Source organism: Hemitrygon akajei, chromosome 14, assembly GCF_048418815.1.
Source record: "Hemitrygon akajei chromosome 14, sHemAka1.3, whole genome shotgun sequence".
In the NCBI taxonomy this organism is placed as follows: domain Eukaryota; kingdom Metazoa; phylum Chordata; class Chondrichthyes; order Myliobatiformes; family Dasyatidae; genus Hemitrygon; species Hemitrygon akajei.
The window spans coordinates 87,448,330-87,473,996 of NC_133137.1; the positions used below are offsets into that span (position 1 = coordinate 87,448,330).

General features: G+C 37.6%; 1 protein-coding gene across 3 annotated transcripts in view; it reads right to left on the minus strand.

Moving 5' to 3' along the window:
* taf3 (TAF3 RNA polymerase II, TATA box binding protein (TBP)-associated facto) overlaps window positions 1-25,667 on the minus strand; it is a 236,851-nt gene that overhangs the window by 75,879 nt on the left and 135,305 nt on the right. The gene's annotated exons all lie outside the window — the stretch shown is intronic.

A 25,667-nucleotide genomic window follows, 5' to 3' on the forward strand; every position in this document is an offset into this window, starting at 1 on the left:
GCTCTTCCAGTCCTTTGAGACACACCACCAGCAATCTCTGATTTAAATCTATGGTGGGGAGGGCATTACCTGTGATGGACTGGGCTGTATTCACCACTTTCTGTAGGCCCTTTCTGTTCCTGGGCATTAGTGTTTCCATATCTGATCACGATACAACCAGTTATGATAATTTCCACTGTGCATTTATAGAAATTGGTCAAAGTTTTTGGTAACAAGCCATGAAAATCATTCTGCTCTAGACTTCAAACACTTTTCCATCTCTATGACTGCATGTGCACGTTAAAGTTGCAATTTACAACTAAAACTATCTGCTTCCACAGGCCTCATACAGAAAAATACTGGAATTCAGAAATCATGGATTACTAACTTGAACAGGTAACTTGAATAGGTTATGTTGAAGGATTGTAATGTTCCTTCACACTACAATCTCAAAAGAACAATTCTCTATTTGTCCAACAATGCAGCACATTAGGGGTAATATTACAAGTAGGCAGTGGGGAACTTTGCCAGCTGACACTCCATTTAACGATACTGAAGTTTCAAGCAGCATTTTTGTTCTCAACAGAAATGGACCATATTGTTTCATGTAATAAACCATCAAAAAACTGACACCATGACTGTATGATGCATATTCATATTATACCATCATAGGGACAAACAAAGGCACAATGAGTGTCATAAACACAAATGCTCTGTAGATGCTGGAAATCCAGAGCAACACACACACAAAATGCTGGAGGAACTCAGCAGGTCAGGTAGCAATTGAGAGGAATAAACATTTAATGTTTCAAGCCAAACATTAACTGTTTATTTTCCTCCACAGATACTATCAGACTGCTGGATTTCTCCACCATTTTGTGTATGAGTCTCATTAGGAAATGCCTTAATTTCTTCATATTCAGATTCAAAGTCAGATTTATTTATTAATAGCATGCACATCCAAATAGTGAAATGCAATGCTTGCGTTAATGATCAACACAATCTAAGGATGCGCTGGGAACAGCCCGCAAATGTTGCCACACATTCTGGTGCTGACATAGCATGTCCACAACGGTCAGCATTACATGCAAAAATATAGAAAGGTTTTGGATAATACTTCAGCAGGTGAGTACTAAATGTAAGGCTTAAAGGTAGTGGGTATGTGAAAAGAACTGCCATAGGAAGTGGTAGAGGTGGGTACCAATACACCATACAAACGACCCTTGGACAAGGACATGGACAGGGAAGGTTTAGAGAGGTATGGACAAGTGCAGGCAAGTGGATTAGCTTAGGTAAATAACTTGGTTTTCATGGATCAGTTGAGCCAAAATGGCCTGTTTCAATGCTGTATTCCTGAATCTTCAATGTTTCAAATGTATTTTTGTAGCTTCGACTGACAGCTCATTTAGCAGAGAATGCCCAAGGCATGAGAAATGGACAAGAGTAAAAAAGTTGGTTCCTCTCTTTCCAAGGTAACCATGACACAACAAAAAAACCCCTATATTTACATACAATTTTTATGACCTCAGATGTCCCAAAGTGTCTCACACTCTGTGAAGCAGACAGAATATAGACACCACTGTAGTTCAGGAAACATGGGTGTTATAGTCTACATAGGTGGCTCACACAAACCAGCAATGTGACAATAACTTGGAAATCTGTTTAGAAATGTTGGGTGCATCATAATTTACAGACTACCTTTCTGATTGTAATCATATAATCTCCTGGAAAAGCCAAGAAGTTTTAAAAATTCAATATCTTGCACACATCCCCCGAAGGAAATATATATAAATATAAATGTATAGATATGTCCCAAGTGGACAGATTCTTTCAATTTGTAAATTTTGATAATGAAATCCCACAGAAGTTATATATTCATAAATATTAATAATTAAGCTACTTATCGGTTTGTTCATAACAGCCTAAATTTTAAGCTTTTGTTGACAATTTAACTGGATTACCAGTGTTTTAAGCACTGTTCTAGTTGAAGTTACATTAGTATGATATAAATTATGAGAATAAATCTTCAACTAGAAACACTGCTGAAAGTAATGGGGATACACCGAGAGTATGCTTGCTTAAAATAAAGACTTAAAGATTAGCTTTATTTGTCACATGTACATTGAAATACAGTGAAATGTGTCATTTTGCATCAACAACCAACACAGTCTGAGCATGTGCTGGGGGCAGCCCACAAGTCTTGCCATTCTTCTGGTGCCAACATCGCCTGCCCACAACTACCCCTAACTTATACTGTACAGCTTTGGAATGTAGGAAGAATGTGGAACACCTGGAGGAAACCCATGCTGTCATGGGGTTCATACTCCTTACAGACAGCTGCAGAAATTGAACCCTAATCTTCTGATCACTGTACTGCAAAGTGTTATGTTAACCACTATGCTACCATGCAGCTTCAAAATAAGCAGTTTCTACTTGATGCAAGGGATTTTATTTTATTATGTGGGAAGGGATGAAGAGGAAGCAATGTTCACAGGCAGGATCACACACAAAGAACACCAGACACTCCTACATGTAATGCTTTGGGAGACCCAACAGAAATATTTGCTGGTACTGAACATAAAGGTTACATCTGCATCCATTCTAACATTAATCAGTTAGGTTCCGAAAACATGCAGTGACTCGCTCTCACTGCAAGGATTTGTATTTCAACTTGAATCTATTGTATAAGGTTTCCCCTCTGAAAAGGGTTATAACACTTTCAACAAACATTTCCCTCAGCTCTATTATTTTTTAATGGTCATGTTCCAGAATTGCTTTAGGGTTTATGTGGCATTAATTTATAAGTTACCTGACATGTCCATTAGATTATGTTCCAGTATGTTCCATTACTGTAAACTGCATAAGACATTCTTAAACATGCCTCACCATCTCCTGTCAACCATGCATTTTCTACAGTGCTACAGACTTGCTCAATGCTTATAATGACCTTGACAAAATTCTGGAAAAATAATCTCTGCACCTCCAGCTCTGAGCTATTTTTGAACTGGCTTTGAATAATTGTCACACAATATGAGTTTCTTGATTAATTGCTTGAGATAAGGCCTACTTTCCTCATTGGCCTCCAGTGATTCCCTCACTTCCCACAATCACTTTTTTTTTCTAGTTTGCAATCACAGAGGGATGTACAGAGAAGGAAACTCACAGATGCCAAAGAGGGGAAAATGTATTATAGAAGGATTAACTAACAGACAATGACAAAAAAGGATTAACTCTTCCAATGCCATTAACACTAATAACAGGTAATTATTTAGCTACATGCTAAAAGGTCACTGAGTGATCAGCAATATTTTAACAGAACACATGGCAGTCTTATTCACTCTCTGTGCATTCCCTTTTACAGAGAACAGAGATGAAGAGATATTTCTTTAGCCAGAGAATGGTAAATCTGTGGAATTCATTGCCATAGATGGCTTTGGAGGCCAAGGTACTGTGTATTTTTAAAGCGTAAATCAATAGGTTCTTGATTAGTACGGGCGTCAAAGGTTACGGGGAGAAGACAGCAGAATGGAGTTGAGAGGTATAATAAATCAGCCATGATGGAATGGTGGAGCAGACTCGATGGGCCACATGGCCTAATTCTGCTCCTGTGTCTTATGGTCTTACGTTATTCAAAAAGCATACAACAATAGTTTGAATTATTCAAATGCAAATGTACGCAATTGTCTCAAATCTACTGTCAATACTTCTTTGAAGTTTAAGTCATTTATTTAAACTCACAAATAAGCTGTACACTCAATAAAAGTAAAAGGTTTTGCAACATATATGAAATGCAGGTTTGTAAGGTCAATGCACCTTCAAAAGCATAGACCGGGCTGTTTTGCCTCAATGCAACCAGCGTAATTGAAATTATAAACTTTTTATTATATGTAACATTTGATCAAGATGATAAGAGGCACAGATCGAGTGGATAGGCAGTCTTTTTCTCAGGGAAGAAATGGCTAATACAAGGGGGCATAATCTTAAGGTAATTGAAGTAAAGTATAGGGGGGATGTCAGAGCTAGGCCTTTTTTACACAGAGTGGTGGGTGCCTTGATACAATTAGATACAAACATGGATGATAGAAAAATGGAGAGCTATGTAGGAAGGAAGGGTTAGATGGATTTTAGAGTGGCTTAAAAGGTTTGCACAATATTGTGGGCTGAAGAGCCTGTACTCTGCTGCATTGTTCAATGTTCTATGTTCAAAAACAGAAAAGATTCCATTCCAAATATTTCTCCCATTATTTGGTCCCTTCTTTTAATTATCTTTCATATTAACTTTCACAAGATGCTTTCCTTTTAATCTATTTCTTCCTCTTTGTTGTTCATTTTAAATTGTTCTAAGATTATTCTTTTAAACCCATTTAACTTTTATTGAGTCACAGACATTTGTACAATTAGGACAACATATACCGTTGTTGGCAAATTTAGTGAAATCCTTATTCATGACTCTTTGTTCTTCTTTTATATGTCTGTAATATAAAAATGAATCTTTACTGCCTACCTTTTAAAGTAAAAATAAGAAGTTTTGTGGTTTCGATTTAGCTTTATAAACTGATTCCAAACTTGCCTTTCCTTTCACTTCCCTCTTTCACTACTTGCTCATGTTCCCAATGTTCAACCATCAAAGCTTCTACCAAAATAATGTTACAGCCCCATTCAAATGTAGCAAAATTGGAAATTTTTAATTCAGCATACATTATTAGAACAAAACAACTCATCCTCATTGTTTCTGAGATCAAAAGAAGGGATTTAGTGTGTTCCCCTATAACAAATAATGTATTTCACAGATTTCTTGAACAATTAACTTTATCATTCTATAGTTTTTTTCAAGTTTTAAGGTTCAGGAACAGTTATTATCTGACAACCATTGGGCTCCTGAACTAGCATTGATAACTTCACTCACCAACTCTGAACTGATTCCACATCCTATGGACTCATTTTCAAGGACTCTACAACTCACGTTCTCAGTATTATTTATCTTTTTCTTTATTTCCACAAATAGTCTTCTTTTGAACATTGGCTGTTTGCCAGTTTTTATTTACGTATCATTTTTCATAAGTTCTATTGCATTTCTTTATTCTAAACTGGGAGCTGTAGCTGAAGTATCAAGGAACCATCAGGTTCCTGAATCGATGTGAAAAACTTCACTCACTTTAAATCTGTACTGATTCCACAACCCACAGACTCACTTTCAAGAACTCTTTACAACTCATGCTATCAGTGTTTGTTTGTTTGTTTATTTATTAATTTATTGATACCACTTGGAACAGACCTTTCCAGCCCTTCTAGCGGCACCAATTTAAATCTTAATCTAATCACGGGACAATTTACAATGACCAATTAACCCACTGGCTGGTACATCTTTGGAATGTGGGTGGAAACTGAAGCACTCGGAGAAAAACCAAGCATTCCACAGGGAGGATGTACAAACTTCTTACAGAGGACTCTGGGACTGAACTCCAAACTCTGATGCCCCGAGCTGAAATACTGTTACGCTAACTGCTACGCTATCGTGGTGCCCATTTGTCTTGTACAGTTTGTCTTCTGAACATTGGTTGTTTTGTCAGTCTTTGTCTTTTTATGTACAGCTTTTTGTAAATTACATTGTATTTCTTTTTTCCCTGTAAATGCCTGTAAGAAAATTAATCTCATGAACACATACAAACTTTGATAATTTTTACTTTGACTTTGTTTATAGAAGGGTTTGCAAATTTAGATTACTTATTGGATAGATCAAATGATGTACAGGTGGCCCCAGTTTTCGAACGTTCGCTTTACGACAGCTCAGTTACGAAAGATCTACATTAGTTAGTACCTGTTTTCGCTAAACAAAGAGGATTTTCGCTTTTATGAAAAAAGACGCCCGCTTTATACGTGTGTTTACCCCAAGAAAGACTACCATGACCGTGAAGCCTTGTGTGGGCAGTTGTGTGTGCATGCATGTACGCAGCGATTTTTTTTCTCCAAATCGATTTTGGCTCGCTGTCTTCTCTATTCTGATAAGTGAAACTACACCATGCATACAATATTTCTACTTTATATAGGCTGTATATTTATCATATCATATCATTCCTGCTTTTACTATATGTTCGTGTTATTTTTAGGTTTTATGTGTTATTTGGTATGGTTTGGTAGGTTATTTTTTGGGGTCTGGGAATGCTCAAAAATTTTTCCCATATAAATTAATAGTAATTGCTTCTTCGCTTTACGACATTTCAGCTTACAAACGGTTTCATAGGAACGCTCTACCTTTGGGTAGCGGGGGAAACCTGTACACCAAAACTTGGAAACATCAACAGTAGGCTGTAAGATACCTGTTTAGTTGTATACTAATTACCCACATATAAAGGATAAGAATCAGTGGTAAAATTGCTGCAAAACATAAACTCAGAGGCTACCTTATTAGATACAGGAGTGGAAGCCGGTGTGATTTTTTTGTTGCTATAGCACCCCCCCCCCCCCCCCCAAGTTCTGACATGTTGTGTATTCAGAGATGCTCTTCTGCATAGCCCCGTTGTAATGCATGGTTATTTCAACTACTGTAGCCTTCCTGTTAACTTGAACCAGTCTGTCCATTCTCCTCTGATTTCTCTCAATAACAAGCCATTTTCACCCACAGAACTTCCACTCGCTGGATGTTTATTTGTTTTTCGCACTGTTCCCTGTAAACTCTAGCATAAAAATCCCAAGCGATTAGCAGTTTCCTGGATACTCAAACCACCCTGTTTGGCGCTAACGGTCAAACTCACTTAGATCACATTTCTTCCCCTATCTGATGTTTGGTTTGAACAACTTTTGAATCTCTTGACCATCTCTGCATGCTTTTATGCATTGAAATGCTGCCCAGCGAATTCACAGCCACTTCCAGGACAGTGGCAACACACGGCGCATGTGGAAGGGCATTCAGGACATCTTGAGGCAGAAAATGACGCGGTGGCGAGGAAGTCCACCCCTCCTCCAAATGATCAGGTGTTATGCCTCACCGTGGCTGATGTAAGAAAGAACCCTGTGCAGGGTCAACCCACGGAAGGCTGCTGGACCAGACAATATTCCTGGTAGAGTGCTTAGAGAATGTGCAGACCAGCTAGCAGATGTTCTCACTGACATCTTCAACATCTCCCTGAGCAGCGCCATCATTCCAACGTGCTTCAAGGCCGCCACCATCGTCTCTGTGCCAAAGAAGTCTTCAGTGTCCTGCCTCAATGACTACTGTCCCGTTGCACTCACAGCCATCATCATGAAGTGTTTTGAAAGGCTTGTCATGAGGCACATCAAGACCCTGCTGCCCCCCTCACTGGGCCCCCTGCAGTTTGCGTACCGTCCCAACTGTTCAACAGACGATACCATTGCTATCACCCTCCACTTGGCCCTAACCCACCTGGACAAAAAAGACATGTCAGTTCGAATGCTATTTATAGACTTCAGTTCAGCATTCAACACAATCATCCCTTAGAAACTGATTGGAAAGCTGAGCCTACTGGGCCTGAACACCTCCCTCTGCAACTAGATACTACACTTCCTGACTGGGAGACCTCAGTCAGTCCGGATCGGAGGCAGCATCTCCAACACCATCACAGTGAGCACGGGCACTCCCCAGGGCCGTGTGCTCAGTCCACTGCTGTTCACTCTGCTGACCCACGACTGTGCTGCAACACACAGCTCGAACTGTATCATCAAGTTCGCCGATGACACGACTGTGGTGGGTCTCATCAGCAAGAACGACGAGTCAGCATACAGAGAGGAGGTGCAGCGGCTAACGGACTGGTGCAGAGCCAACAACCTGTCTCTGAAGGTGAACAAAACAAAAGAGATGGTTGTTGACTTCAGGAGGGCACGGAGCGACCACTCCCCGCTGAACATCGTCAGCTCCTCGGTAGAGATCGTTAAGAGCACCAAATTTCTTGGTGTTCACCTGGTCCCTCAACACCAGCTCCATAGCAAAGAAAGTCCAGCAGCGTCTCTACTTTCTGCGAAGGCTGAGGTAAGTCCATCTCCCACCCCCCCATCCTCATCACATTCTACAGAGGTTGTATTGAGAGCATCCTGAGCAGCTGCATCACTGCCTGGTTTGGAAATTGCACCACCTCGGATCGTAAGACCCTACAGTGGATAGTGAGGTCAGCTAAGAAGATCATCGGGGTCTCTCTTCTTGCCATTACAGACATTTACACTACACACTGCATCCGCAAAGCAAACAGCATTATGAAGGACCCCACGCACCCCACATACAAACTCTTCTCCCTCCTGCCATCTGGGAAAAGGCATCGAAGTATTCGGGCTCTCACGACCAGACTATGTAACAGTTTCTTCCCCCAAGCCATCAGACTCCTCAATACCCAGAGCCTGGACTGACACCAACTTACTGCCCTCTACGGTGCCTATTGTCTTGTTTATTATTTATTGTAATGCCTGCATTGTTTTGTGCACATTATGCAGTCCTGGGTAGGTCTGTAGTCTAGTGTAGTTTTTTTTTCTGTGTTGTTTTTACGTAGTTCAGTGTAGTTTTTGTACTGTTTCATGTAGCACTATGGTCCTGAAAAACGTTGTCTCGTTTTTACTATGTACTGTACCAGCAGTTATGGTCAAAATGACAATAAAAAGTGACTTGGACTTGACTTGACTTGACATGATTGGCTGATTAGATATTTGCAGTAACAAGCAGGTATACAGGATGTACCTAATAATGTGGTCACTTGAATGTATTTAAAAATGTGTATTACTCATTTCTGTCCCTCTCTGACAGTTCAGTCAGTTGTTAGAAACAGCTTCTTCTCCATCATCATATTTCTGAAAGGACAATGAACCAACCCATGAAAACTAGCTCACTATTTTTGCTCTCTTTTTGCAATAATTATTTAAGTTAATATTTTAATATATATTTCTTATTTTCATTTATAGTATGTTTTATGCCTTGGACTGTACTGCTGTCACAAAACAACAAATTTCATGACATATGTCAGTGATATTAAACCTGATTCTGCCCCATTTCAACAGATGCAAGGGTTGCCAACTCATCACATGGGCTAAGGATTAGTTAGGTAACATTGTTCTGAGAAAAGGCTTGCTATCTGCACAGGGTCCTCATACAAATGCCCTACCAGATTTGAATGCCCTCTGGGTAGAATTATTGTAAACGCAGCCCTCTTTTTGCTAATGTAGACAAGGTAATTGCAGGCTCTATGACAAGTTCAGAAGAAAGGTGAAGTGATTTTGTTTACAGATAAGTGACATAGGATGTTATTTACTGTTACAAACTGAGCTTTACAGAGAACGATTAGATGACCTTCTACACGGTAAGTCTAGGCTAAAGATGCACAATTTTTCTACTGATCCTGCACAAGAACTATAATATCTCAGTCCATTCACCAGCTTCCTACACATCATAAATTACAGAAATTTAAATCTGAAGCAGCGTCATCTGATGGTCGGTTGTGAAAACCAAAATTCATTTCTTCAAATCAATGGGGACATTAAAAGGGTATCAAGGCAATCAAGATGACTGAAATCTTAAATTGCTCAAGATAACCTCACTCAAACTGATTGATAATCATAATCCACAACAAAATCACATCTAGTTTGGTATAAATCACGTCAACAAGTAGTTACAACTTTAACCACCAGGAATTATCCATTTACAATGGTGCTAGCGATACTTGGTGACATTTTGCGGTCAGCTCACAAAACTTCCAGATGTATTTCTTCTGAACTACTTCACTGCAATCTGCAGCCTACCATTTCCCTTTAAGGAATGTACGTTTGTACCATCTAAACCAGTGGTTCCCAACCTTTTTTTGGCCATGCCCCACCTAATCACCTCTAAAATCCTGATGCCCCCTGTGGTGATATATAATTCTTATTATTCAAAAAGTGAACTCCTATTCACCTGGAGGAAGCCTAAAAGACCATTAACTTGGTTTAAACAAGCTTCCAAAGAACATGGCATTCATGAAAGAGAAAAATAAAAGAACCAAAGGACTGTTAAAGTTCTGAGGCAGAAATTACTAAGAAATTGTAAAAAAAGAACATTAAGTGATATTAAAATAATAATAATAAATAAATAAAACAATGCCGATTCGTTTCTACAGCATACAAAGACAGATACACCGTTTAAAAGAGATGACGCAATGTACACACCTTCACACCACCAAGAACCGAAAGCTACTGCAAAAAGCAGCATTGGCGCGACCTCGTACGAGTTTCTTACGCGTTTGGACTTGTTCATTCGTTCCTTCCTACATCAGTCAATTCATTAATTTAATTATGAAAGCCATTTGATGGTTGTAATGATGGTGATACACTATATATACAGTACATACGCAATTACACGTACATACACACAAGTATTTTTATGTATGCATACTGTATATACACATATGTATTAACTCGCACACACACTCATACTCACACAGACTTACTAGAAAAAATTCACTGTTAATAACTCATTCTCGAATTGCCCCCCTTAAAAATCAAATTACCCCCCTGTGGGGCGTACGCCCCACGTTGGGAACCACTGGTCTAAACTAACCATCAATATTATTTCTCTTTTTGTATTTGCACAATTTGCCATCTTTTGCACATTGCTCATCTGCCTGCCTTTGTGTGTAGCTTTTCATTGATTCTAATGTGAGTTTTTTGTATCTACTGTTAATGACAAGGAAATGAATCTCAGGGTAGTATATGGTGACATATATGCACTTTGATAATAAATTTACTTTGAACTTTAACTTGGACAGCCATGTGTAGCAAAGTTTAATCTGCACAAGAGTAGCCACAGTTCAAGAGTCCCACTGCCATCTTTATGAGAGTCTAGAAATAGGCAAAGGCTCCTGCATGATTTTTAAGAGTAAAAACATTTATAGGGAGAATAAAATTGATTTAACACAAGATGCTGGAGTAATGCAGTGGATCAGCCAATATCTATGGAAGTAAAGTACAGTCAACATTTCAGATTTAGGCCCTTCAACTGGACTAAAAGTTAGAAGGGAGATAGCCAGTACAAAAATGTGAAGGGGAGGGGTGAAGGTAAAGTAAAAGACTATAGTAAAGATAAAGATTCCCTTGAAAAAGTTACTTGAAATCAAAATCAAATTCAGGTAATAACTCAGCATACTTCCCGTTACTACAAATAGTTTGTCTTTCAGCAATTGAAGATATCACATCCACAAATTTAATTATATACTATATAACCCAAACCAATCTTTAATCAGTTTGGAATTTCACAACAGATGACAAGTGCAAAGTCCGCCCACCTTCTTATCCCTTCTTTTTCAGTCCCTGGCCTGAAACGTTGACTGTTTATTCATTTCCATGGATGCTGCCTGACCTGCTGAGTTCCTCCAACATTTTGAATATGCTTTTACAATGTAGGGTTAACACTATACAGAAAACTTTTCACTGTGCATCGACACTCAGCTGCCTCCCAACAGTTCTGATTTTTAATGAAAGGTAAATTCAGTGAACTGTGAAATCCTGATTTACAAAATTTCCTGGGTTGGGAATGGGTATATGAAGGGAGAAAGTGTAGAAGATTTATTAAATTCCACGTCATTTATCATTAAATCATGCTGCTTCTCAGTTAAAATGGAGAGAGCAAGAACCCTAAGCTTTTTTTTTAGATATTCACAAATATCTATGCACTTATGGAACCAGGCATATCTAACGTACTTCCCTAAAGTGGCCTGTAAGAATCTCTTTGGGTACCAGAAAATAAATAAAATAGGTTTTTGCAATTTTGTAGCTTGAATTATTGGACAGGTTAATCAAGGTTAGTTCATAACTTCTGCTGTTTGGAAAATAATATTCAAAATTTAGTATCCTGTCTCTAAAATATGGGTGAAAAATTGGCAAGCATGAGTGGAAATTGGAAATACAGTGATCAACAGTATCTGAATGGACTAGAGTATAGAAAAAAATAATTTTGGAGTTTAGTTATTGTTTTAACAGGATAAAAATTGATAAGCAGCTATGCACAGGCAAGCATGTTACATTGTCAAAGTCTACTGTAAAGGTACGTTTTGAATCATCTTATGAAACAGCAGTTATGTGGGTGAACATGGTATTTACCATAAGCAATAAACAAACATTTGGAATAAACTATGACATATTAGACTTTAAACATGAAAGGGATGGTTGTGATATGTCATTGTGGTGGATAGTTTATGTTTTCACATTAACCAGTTCTTAAAGTACTTAACAATCACAATCATCCTTACATTAAAAAATTACAATTTGTTGTGGCTCATTTCCTGTCATGTTTTTGGTATGACACATCTGAATGGTCATTTGGTGGTTGCCATTTAATGCTTCTAAACAGAGAGATCAAATTCACTGAAAAGAAAACATTCAACATTATTCAGGCTGATGGCCTACCATTCAACATAGTCAGAGCAGTTGGTGGTAGAATTGGACCCATATGATTCTAATTTTTTTTAAAAAATAAATTCTACCTAGCTCTCAGTTAGATTAGCTTAGAATCCTCTAACCAGGGAGGATGAGGATAAATTAAGTGAATCATTGAACCTCATTGCAAAGGGGAGTCACCTGAAAACTTTTTGACTCTCAATTAAAGACTAAGCTGTTGAATTATCCAGAGAGGAATCACTTTGCAAACTGCATATGCTTTCAATTAAACAGTAAACAGTTGAGTCTGCACACAGATCTCCCCTGTGCATAGTTAACTTAAAGTCAGTTATTTGATTTACAGTAAGTACTATAATAAAGATTTAATCTGATTTTTGATTTCTTTTGCTGGGTACTAATGCAATTTTCAGTATTAAAAAAAAGCAAGAAGATTCTCACAGTCAATGCAACAAATGCATCTATTTTCTTAATAGCTTAATTTCCCTATTAGGCAAGTGTGTATTTTCTTAGCACCTAATATTCCATGAAGGAATGCATGATGGCCTTTGAAGAGTTTACATAAGAAACAGGAGTAGTCCTTATGGCCCCTTGAGCCTGGGGTGCCATTCAATAAGCTCGTAGTTGATCTGATCTTTGGTGTCAACTTCACTTTATTGGCCTAGTTCTGTAATTCTTATTCCCCTATAGTCCACCTCAGCCTTGGTTCCACTTAATGACAAAATTCTTTCTCATCCTAGTCTTAAATGAATGATGTCTAATCCTGAGATTTTATATCCTAGTGCAAGAATTTCCTTACCAGGGAGAACGTCCCTACAGCTCGACAGATCTGGCACCGGAAAGTGATGACACTTTGTATGCAGCTCTGAAGGGGATCGTTAAATATTCTCTGTTCAGGACTACCACAGCTGAAATCCACAGTCACAGCCATGGTACTGCTGCTGCAAAACAACAAATTTCACGACATATGCCACTGATAATAAACCTGATCCTGATTCCACAATAATAAATTGCCTCAGAATCTTATATTTCAATGAGAAACTGGCTGATGAGTCAAGGTGTTGTAACAGTTTTAGTTGAAGAGTTAATTGAAAGTCCTTGACATTATTCAGTTGATGGGAATTTCTCTCACGACTTGTGAAGTACTCTGGTCAGGTTATTACAACTCTTGACCATTCTTGTAGAAGCTCCTGAATATCCTCATAGAAAACACTCATCAGCAATGCCATCTAGTGTTTTACTACGGTTAGAAAGAAAGTGCATTTTAAATGGCTAAATTTCAAACGAGTACTGTACTGACCTAAATCTTTTGTGAAATGAAATCATTCATAACAGATTGTTCATATTGTCTGCAGTGGCACAAGCACAGTATTTTGATTATGGTTGTAAAGTTTGACTATACATTTAAGAATTACTGGGTTTTGATTCAATCAGCAGCATTTTAAGAAATTACCTGCTCAGATAAGCTCAGATTCGCAGTATGTGTTACAATATTTTTGTAGCTTTACATCCACGTATCTCCCAAAATTTGTAGCGATTAAAGTATTAATTTCCAGAATGGAATGATGTGGAACTTCTGAAATATTTTTCGTGGTCCCTTGGGGTAGAGGATGATTTGCTTTAATTCCAAGCTCTGGGTGTGGATAATGACTATGCACAAATTCTTTTAACATGAGATGGCTGGTGGCACACCAGCTAAAAAAATGGGATTTGGCAGAACGGCAAGGAGGTTCATGACTATTGGAAACTTGGCTCTGCTGTATAAGCATATTACACATGTCCGGGCGCACAAAGAAGCAATGCTCTGCCCCAGAAGGCAGTGGAGGCCAAGTCTCTGGATGCATTCAAGATAGAGTTAGATAGAGCTCTTATAGATAGCGGGGTCAAGGGATATGGGGAGAGGGCAGGAACGGGGTACTGATTGTGTATGATCAGCCATGATCACAGTGAATGGCGTGCTGCTAGAAGGGCCGAATGGCCTACTCCTGCACCTACTGTCTATTGTCTATTGAACCACCAACACGCATACGCACTACTTCTTATTTAGTTATCCCTCATCCCAATCCTCTCAGCCTTCCCTCCTTCCCTATGTACTACCATCATGTATAAACTTAGTTAATGTAAAATTGGGTGACAGTTAATCCCAGGCCACACCATCCAAGATGTAACTTCAAGAATTATGAGGGTTGTGGATGACTATGAGAAACTACAACAGCTGCTGAAAGAGAGACCTGCATTCAAAAACTCAAATTCATGTAATCTTTAGATACAAGTAAAACAAGTGTCATGGACCTGTCTTAGAATAAAAACAATTTGGAACTCAAATAAAACCGAGTCAACTGAAACAGTACTTATCCCAGTTCCCTTAAATATGTTGTTAGATATCCACAAACCGAAACCGGATTAGATCTGGACTGTTTATAAGGGTCCATACAGCAATCTGTATAATCTAATTATATTGTTCTAGTTAGGATTTTTAGGGAATGCATCCATGCTTCGTTAATCATTCTCAGTCATGGCCAAGTACAATAATTCATGAAGTGAAATGGCAACTTGCTTTAGTCGGCTTCTTCCACTCATTACTGACAACTCTCTGCATACAAGTATTATACACATATTCAGCTTTGTTAATTGTTTTCACAACAGCAGGTATAAACTACAGCAAGAATAAAAGGGGCGGTGGGGGGGGGGGGGGGGGGGAGAGAAACTATTGCTTCCTTTGCCTTCCAGATAGGCAAACCAAGTGTTACAGGTTTTGACTGCAGGTCACATATGATCAACATTGACTACAAAACTGTAAATGGAAGATAATTGGAAATAAATTGAACTACCACTGAAATAGGATCTTGTGTATCAAACATAGATCTTTTCTGTTAAGTAGTATTACTGGTGGAAGAGTTATTGCAGACATTTTGGATTTTAAGTCATCATGCATGAAACATTTTGCTGATTGAATGTAATGGTGGACATTTGTCAGTCTTTGTTATGTATAGTTTTTCATAAATTCTGTTGTATTTCTTTATTTTCCTGTAAATGCTTGCAAGAAAATGAATTTAAAAGTATGTATATGATGACATATACAGTGTATTCCAATTAACAAGGACACATTGACACCAGTACATTTTGGCCCAAATTAAACAGCTACCCCAATTAGCTGAAGTTTCAAGGAAATAGTTAAAAAGACAAACTGAGTAACAAATTATGTATTTAAATAAAATACAGAACACATTAGAACACTACCAATACTACTACTGAACTATAAAATTGTGCATTCCTAATACTTATTGAAGGAGGAATTCATCCACATTCTGTTTTTTGCTGAAAATTAACAAAATCAGCACAGACACCTAGTGCAGAAATTGATCACTTTTATACCATCCTCCAAATCTTCATTTGCATTGTAACATTCAAGATGATTGTCAATTCCTTCAAATTATTCGTAGTTTCTAACTTGTTGAAGCACTAAAATTGTTTTGTTTTTCGCTCAAGCCTTAATGCTTGTAATTGCAGCAGCAATAACAGTTCCGAATTGCCTTATTGCTAACAAAAATCACTGCTTTTGAACACAAACAAATACAACTGACCTTAATTAAAAACTGCTCACTTGAAACATGGTGTTGCGTCTAACAACTATACAAGTGCACACAATTGACATTAGTTAGAAACTGTTCGGCAAAAGTTAAGCTGTATAGTGTCCCAAATGAACGAAGGAAATTACGGATATTTTCTTGATTAGTTTTTGTTCTTTAACATTTGTCCCAAATAAGCAGGTGCCTCGATTAACCAATGGCCCAATTTGCAGGAATCCACTGTACCTACTTTGATAAGAAATCTGCTTTGAACTTTTGAATAGTTTCAAAATAGCTACAACAACAGGAAATTACGTTATCACTGGAAAGTAGAAAAAGTATGAGTTAATGCATTTTATTTAAAAATACTCCCAGGTCCTTAAAGGGTTAATAATTTTCTATTGTGTGAAGGGCGATCATTAAGCTGACTGTTTGAAGGCTTGCTCAGTAGCTGCACTTAAAATGTACAGCTAAATCATTTGATCGGCATGACATCACAGGAGAGAAAGCTGAATGATTTGGACCACTGCAAATGATTATGGAACCACATGCATACTTACCCTAGGTCACAGTGGCACCAATGTAAGACTATGGTATGTACAGCAGAAAAAAGTACTGCAACAGACCGAAACCCAAAAGGGACATCCAAACCCACATCTTCCTCTGGTTGGCTTGTAATGCATAAGGCTCAGCGAGGAAGCATAACCAATTACATATTGTTTATACAATAGATTCCTTTTGATCAGAGCGTTGGCAAAACCGCAGGCAGTGCTCGTCCCCAAAACAAAATGTTTTCAACTCCTAGCTTTTGCAATGCTTGGCGCCAAGCTGAGAAAAGTAAACAATAAACATAGGGTGAGGAATGACAAATTGCTTTTTATAGCTGAACAAGTGATGACACAGTACAGTACATGATCCATTTTTGCCGCAAGGAATTTGACTCTCACTCAGGTGAAACATTTAATGTATGCAACAATTTCCTACTGACAATTAGAGTTAGGACATTGTTTTTCTTTTTGGAATGCAAAAATACTTTTTTCTCTATTAACCCTTCCTGGTAGACTGCATGACCGGCATTCTCCAGAAGTGCATTTAAATGTTTGATATTGCTCCTTTAAAAACATTTTCACAGCAAATCAGAAAGAGTTATGGGACCAAAATTCCTTGCACAAAATACAGAATTTGCTTTATTCAGTCATTATAGTCCTTACTAGGGTTATAGAACATAGAACTGAACAGCACAAGAACAGGTCCTTTCACCCACAATGTTGTGCCAAACCAATTAAATTAAATAACCCACAAAATTTTCCAGACCAGGTCACTGCTTTACAACGGAAATAAGTAACTCAATTATGGATGCACTTCTTAACATATATGTAAAAACCTGAGATTTTCTTTTAATGTAATTTCCACTTTAATTAAAATACAGTGTTTATTCACCTCAAAACCACACACCAGGATATGAGCTTTCTTCTGTTCCACTGATTTGGGGATGGAATCTTGACTGATTTGATTTAAATTATCTGAAATTTTCTGATCAAAACAATGAAACTGGCTGGAAAAAAAAATCACTGAATTTAAAATTTGCTTAAAGTGTTCTTTTTACAATAGAAAAAAGAGAGAATGAAAGAATGATTACATTTATTAGTCACATATACATTGAAATATACAGTGAAATGTGTTGTTTACGTCACATCAAATCAGCCAGGATTGTGCTGAACAGCCCATGAGTGCCACTATGCTTCCAGCATCAACATAACATGCTCACAAGTCACTAACACCAACCCATACGTTTGGAATGTGGGAGGAAACCGGAGCACCCAGAGGAAACCCACATGGTCACAGGGAGAACATACAAATTCCTTATATGTAGCAGCGGGAATTGAGTACTGATCGGTCATCACTGGCGTACCAGCATTATGGTAACTGCTGCTTGATTATGCTGCCCTGCATGTACCAAAGACACAATAGAGTATGTACCATACTTGGATCAACATATATAAAATATTGGAGCATTCTGTGTGTATGTTGATCCAGATTTCCAGTTTCTGTGGTCTCTTGAGTCTACTAGGTACCAAACATTTTACACTTTGGGCAGAGTTAGAGAAACTATCTGTGTTGCTTTTTACCTAGTGCTGGTATGAACTTAACAGGTTGAATATTCTCTTTTCACCATATCACATAATAATTAAAGCATTAAGGTGGCTGTTCATCCCACTGAGTTCAATACTTGTTTTTACTTATTCCTCTTCGTTGCTAATTCTGGCCTTTCAGTTAAATATCCAGCTTTATTTTGAATGGTTTCACAGCTAACAACATACTCCAAACTTGAACCATTTGCTACAGTATAAGGCAACCATTTACTTGTGTTGCCTTTTGGACTTTTCATCAAATGATTCAGTTCTATGATTCTTGATAATATTTTGCCATTTCTCTTCATGTTCTCAAAGTTCAAAGTAAATTTATTATCAAAGTACGTATATGTTATCATATACTACCTTGAGATTCATTTACTTGCAGGCATTTACAAGGAAAAAATACAACAGAACTTTACAAAAAACTACACATAAACAAAGACTGACAAACAATCAATGTGCAAAAGAAGGCAAACTGCAAATAGAAAATAATATCAAGAACATGGGTTGTAAAGAGTCCTTGAAAGTGAGTATGTAGATTATAGAAACAATTCATGTCCTTTATGATTTTATACATTTCTCTCAGATCTCCTTTCAAAATCAGGTTTATTATCACCGGCATGTGACATGAAATTTGTTAACTTAGTAGCAGCAGTTCAATGCAATACATAATATAGAAGAATAATTAAATAAATAAATCTTATTCAGTATATAGTCAACCTCCACTTTTCCAAGGAGAACCATTCAACCTCTCCAACCTACCGTAGATTCCGTACTACAGAGCACACCTGATTAAAAGCCGCAGGCTCTAATTTTAGAAAGAAAATCAATTTTGTACTTGTACAAGCCGCACTGGATTTTAAGCCGCAGGTGTCCCACGTTGTAATATGAGATATTTACACAGAAAGATATTACACGTGAGGATTTTTTAACTTTTAATTAAATCCGTATGGTAACATAAACAAATACATATTGCAAATGCTTTTTTTCGAACCGTGCCTGTAACACGGCTACTTTTAAATATACATACGTATCGGTAACACACAAATTACGTTGCGTATACTTTTTTACTGAACAGTGCACAAACAACATTCCAATATCTCCTAACGACTGGTAAAAAAATATATACTGCAGCCTACCAGGAAAAGTTATTGATCGCCTTTAACTTAAAAGCAGCGTTTTCGCTCGGGTCTAATGCGCTCCCCCCCCACCTTTCCGTTTATCGCAAACCGGTATTTCCCCACAAGACGTGGCGAAACCGGATGTGACGTCATAGCATGTAGTACAGAAAACAAATATACTTAAAACACTTCTAACTTTAACTAGAAAATACTAACAAATGAATTACTAAGCGAAAATATTACAAACTAAATAACTGCCATAAAGGCAGCACAATGCTTTTCTTCGAGTGTTTTCCATGTTGATGAGGGTGAGTACAAATGACTGATTTACAATAATTTAATTGTGAAAGTGCGCTTGATTTATCGTACAATTTCATTGGACCTCTGTGAACTACTCATCAATTTTATTGGTCTACTGTTACGAGGCAAAATGTTTTTGGCGGCATGAAAAAAAACCATGCATTAGCCGCACCGTAGTAAAGGCCGCAGTGTTCAAAGCTGTTCAAAGCGCGGGAAAAAAGTAGCGGCTTATAATCCGGCATCTACGGTACTTACCTTCTTTCTTCCAGGAATTATTCCAGTAAATCTCCTTTGCTGCTCTCTTAGTAGGGCAGATCCTCTCAGAACTGCACCTGGAGATCACACCCAGATTCTAAAACCCAGTCCAGTTTTTGAAACCCCATTCACATGTAAACGCATTGCCACACCTAGGACAATGAAACTGGAGATCTTCTGGGATTATCTGACCTCTTTGGTGCTTCATCCTTATGACATGGACTTGGCTGGCATTTACAGTATGTTCAACCTCAAAGAGAAGATGGTTTACAGACAGTGATCATGGCTGTAATATAAGTATTTCAGTGTGTTTTTACCTCAATGTTGGGGTATAGTAAAGCCTTTGGATGCTGCTACCCAGTTTTAAAGAAATTCTGTATTCACATCACCCTGCCGCCCTACGATTAAAGATGGCAGAAACCCTTGGCCGAACTGTTAAGCTGAGCTCTCCTCCCATCATGTAGCAGCAGTGCCCAAAGAACAGAGCAGCTATCACTGGTACTATGATATTGGGATGTTTTTTAAAGATGCTAAGACACACACTTCCTTCCTAGCTCTCAACAGGTAACTGTTACCACACATGGAACATTTCATACCCTGGGTTAGTATAGAGTAACTAAGTGATCTGTGAACACAAGAGATTCTGCAGATGTTGAAAATCTGGAGCAAAACACACAAGATGCTGGAGGAATTCAGCAAGTCAAGCAGCATCAACAGAGGGGAATAAACAGTTGGCATTTTGTGCCAAGATCCTTTGTTTGGTGTAATATTATTATTAGAGTCATTCACTTTTCCTGTCAGCTTGGCCACTCTTACACAAGATAGCTCAGGACTGGGGTAGTATCTCCTATATTAAGGCTAGGGCTCAAACTTAGAATCCTCATGTGCCCAATCTGATATACAAGCTATGCTGGTGAGGACGATGTATTATGAAACTCAAATGATAATAACAAGATACTTCAGAAGATTGAATGACTAAAAAAACCATGACATACTAACATTATTACATTGTAGTTATCAACAGATGATACATTTGGAAAGATGAATGATAACGAGCAAGAAGATACCATTTTAAATGAAGCAGCAAGAAGTAGTAAATGAAGTAGTACAAATTTGATTTTTCCTTACATTTCTTATTGTAATTTATCATTTTTTATTATTATGTATTGTAATGTACTGCAGCCACAAAACAACAAAGTTCACGACATATGCCAGTGATATTGAACCTGATTCTGATACTAAAAAAAAGGAGTAATGAGGAAATACATTCAGTAGCAACTTTATTAGGGACACCTGCTTGTCAATGCAAATATCAAATCAGACAATCATGTGGCAGCAACTCAATGCATAAAAGCATGCAGATATGGTCAAGAGGTTCAGTTGTTGTTCAGACCAAACATCAGGGTGGGGAAGAAATGTGATCTAAGTGACTGTGACCAAGGAATGACTGTTTGTGACAGATGGGGTGGTTTCAGCATCTCAGAAACTGCTGATCTCCTGGGATTTTCATGAACAACAGTCTCTAGAGTTTATAGAGAATGGTGCGAGAAACAAAATAACATCCAGTGAGTGGCAAGTCTGTGGGGAAAAAATGCCTTGTCAATGAAAGAAGTCAGAGGAGAATGGCCACACTGGTTCAAGTTAACAGGAAGGCAACAGTAACTCAAATAACAACGTATTGCAATAGTGGTGCACAGAAGAGCAGCTCTGAATGCACAACATGTCAAACCTTGAAGTGGATGGGTTACAACAGCAGGAGACCACAAACATACACTCAGTGGCCACTCTATTGGGCACAGGAGGTAGCTAACAAAGTGGCCACTAACTGTATATTTCTCTACAGTAAGCTGCCCTGATCTGGAACTCACTGCATGAAAATAGGGTGAATGTAATAGCAGTATTCTAAAAAACAGGATGGATAATTTTAAGGCCATCAGAAACCGGGCTATCTGGGACTGGGATTAATAAGATCGTTCTAGTAAAGACGTCACAATGGGCTGAATGGCTTCCACCTGTGGCAAATCAATCTATAAATATCAAATATTGTACTGATTTCAAATGATTACAACTGAACACTGAAGAATTCTTACAGTATGTCACAATACTCCTAGAGTGGACATTAAGCAGCTGTGTATTTTCCATGGAAATGAGTACTAAAGATTATTAAATTATGGATTTATGAAGTACAAACAATGAAACTCCCTCAGATGACTTCTATTGTTTTTCCCTTTTGTGTCAAACAAAACTTTTAAAAGGAAACACAATATAAAGGTTGTCAGGGCTGATTAGCTGCAAGATGAAATCAAGTTAAATACTGTAAACTTAAACTACATTACTTAATCTTAAATTTTGATCTTTTCCCCCCTATTTTGCTTTTTTTCTTCACTTTACAGCACTGTATTTGTCAATGTGGAGCGGAGACCGAGTTTGTAAATTTGACGGGAGCAAAGGATGTTAGGAATGGTGAGGGCGAGGCACCGCGGGAAGGGTGTGGGACAGGTGACAGAGAAGGACTGCCAGGGGTGGGTTGTGGTGTGGCTGCATTCGCTCCTAGACCTGAGACACCAGGCAAGGTCATTTGATTCTAAACAATTGGTTTATTGATCATTACAGAATGTCTCTCTGGTGCTTCCCGCTCTCCTCTCTCCTTTCCCCTTTTCCTGACCATGATTCCCCTCTCCCTGTCCCCTTCCTACTCTCAGTCCACAATAGAGACCCACAATGGAATCAAATTTATCATCACTCACATGTTATGAAATTTGTTTCTTATTGCAGCAGCAATACAGTGCAATACATAAAATTACTGCAGCACAATGCAAAAGTCTTAGGCACCCTAGCTATATATTTGTATCTAATCCTTCTGTACAGTACTGTTTAACCGATTATTTGTTCTTTCCTTTCATGCCTTTCTGTACTTCTCTGATCTACTTGGCAGCTCATGCAAGGATGAGCCACAGGATTGACTGGGTTATCGATAAATTAGTCTTCAGCTGCTTATTTAAAATAAGAATTCTTGCACAATGCTTTGCAATTCATTTTTTAACCTTTAGTAAAAAAGTTACCTGCTGTGTAAATTAAGATTTTAAGCCTGTTAAACCACAAAAGGAGACTTTTCAATTCATAAACCAGGTACTGTTCTTAAAATTACCAAACTGATTTAGATAAAGCTATGTGCGCAACTGTACAGGTAACATCAATGAACAGATTTGGCGTTTCAATGATTAATGTCACAGTCCTCTGCTGTACATTGAGAAAACCTATTGCTTCTATAGAAACATATTAGGCATCTCATTTAAAAAAAGACAAGTTCCTTTTCTTTTTGTTTTTGGGTGCATCTATCCATATTAACTAAACATATTCTCAAGAGCACACAACTAATTGAAGATCTTGGGACTCTTAAGATAATACCTTTTTGTTTTCAGATCAAAAAGATCCTCAAAAAGTTTATTTTTTCAACAATATAAATTGCTTTAAACTAATACAGTATGTGAAATAAAGAGAAAAGAACTATGATTTTAAATAGTTTTCATTACATAATGACATTATTCATTTTTTCCTTTCACAATTTTAAACTGTATGATTTGGCCGAGGAATGGGTAACTGGAAAAAAATATAATTGAACAAGTGTGGATTAATTTTATAATGCATAACTGTGCAATAATCACAACAGACATTATGAAAGTCTGTATTTAAATGAAAGCAGATTTTTAAAAATGAACTTTGCAGTAAATTAAAAAAGCAAACTATACAGTTCCTAAAGAGTAATGCAGATTCTCTGCACTGCATTGTTTTCAATTTATATTTTGGTATCATTTAGGCTGCAAGAAATTAGCAGCCAAGTTTTTTGCTAGAAATCAAATATACAAAGACTGTATTGAAGTTACACTGTATAGTTCTAGGTTCATGGCAGAGGCAAAGCATAATTAAGTTTTCAACTAATCACAGTTCAAAAAGCTGAAGAGGCATTGGCAGTGAACCCTTTATGCTACTTTTAAAAAATGTAGCCTAAACTTACTGTGGCTTGGAAAGGAACTCTACAGAATTACCTGGGGACCTCACTTCTCTCAAAATATAGCGCCACTAATACTCTCCAGATCTGCTGGCCCCTTTTCTAACTGTGTCAAGAAAATGTTTACGTTCAGGATGGGTTCATCTGAAAGGTCAAAGAAATTTAGAGTCTTGAGATCCAACGACAATAGCACTAAAACTTCTCCCTCGAAAGGGGAGGAAGAAAAAAAAATTTAAAAATCATTTACTTGCTAAGATCAATGGAAACATTATTTCCACTGCATTTCAATTGCTACCAGCTTGTAATTTTATAAAATCACCATCACTGTGGCAAAAGAACCATGTTTCATCTGCACTTCAAAGGCTTATACAGTTTGAAGAAAAAAGCATGCTTACGTGCTTACAATGCATTTAAAACCTTGATTAAAATAATGGGGACTATCTGGAGTAATTATTTGTGATTTCATCTAACGGACATTTGGCCACTAATCCAAAATACATGTACAAAACTGAAGTAAACAAGACATTAAAAAGTCAAAGCCATAGCACAGAATGGAGGGACTTAAAGAGTTGTGTCTCAAATAAGATATAGTTCAAACAAATCATGCTTTTTAAATGGTCAGCTGGACCAGTTCATCAGATTTTTTCACTATGAAGAACCTTTTTGAGAACAGAAATGCTTTCTCTTTTATATTCACAAGCCCCACACAATTTTATTAAAACAATATCTTATTTTGGTCCTACCTTAAACAAATCTATTCACGGTAAAACAAAAGTAAAATACTTTCTGGACTATATCTAATGTATACCAATCCAATCTTCGAAATTTTATTTACAAATAAAACTCCAAAGGAACCAGTATGCATTTGACAACTGGATATTCCAATATGATGACAACTTCCTTTATTAGAGCAAGTACCCTATTCTTGTTCATGGTTAAAATGTTCAACAAGCAACAAAATGAAACAAGGAAATGTAAAAGTTTTGAAATTGCCAAATTGTTTCTTTGATCAAAATTCTACGCAAACTTTGAGGAAATTTTGAACTTATATATTCAAACCATTGGGAGGATCCTGCATAGACAGTATTTTGCAAAAATTTCAATCTTTAACAAATAAGCAAAACATATGAAGAGACTAGCTAAATATAAAAAATTTTGGACAGAATTTCTAAGTGGATAGAAATGCCGGATCAGAGCGTACCGACGTAAATATAAGGTAAAATGTTGCATAGGATCAGTTTAAAGGATAAGTACATTGTTCAAGACACTAAAGAGAATAATTAAAGAGGGGGAAAAACTGCATCAGAACTACAAGCCCAAGTTTACAGAAAGAGATAAAATGAGATAATATTTCTGACTATTAATGTATTTTCATTTTAAATAGAATCGCACATATCCCCCAAAAAATCAGTAGTTAAAACTGAAAGAATTGCTTCACACACCTGCAGTTTTTAAGTGATTGGTGTAAAAAGCCTTTTACAAAAATCTATTGGACCCCCATGCAGCACATACATACCACTGCATGGTAACAGCATTTTTGCTAAAGATATGACAATGTGCCTAATTTGTACTACATGCTCCCACTTATCTGCTGGTTACGTGCCATCCATATAGTGGGCTGGCATTCTTGCAGCAATCACGGTGAAAAGACCAAACAGACTGGCGCCTGATGTCTGGCATCTCCATGAGAAAGAAACGGCTGAATGACAATGGATGTCATCCAGACTTACGGCATGCAGCAACATGCACTGGCATGTGAAACTGTACAACACACTATTCTGTCCCACTCACCACCTAGCAAAAGTCCACTCCAAGTTACTGCGATTACAACAGGTAAATTTCACAACACATGTTTCAAAGTAAAATTAAGATGGCTCTTTTGTCCTTAGATCACCAAGCTTGGATGCCTACAGTCCCAGCATTTTCCAGAACAATAAAC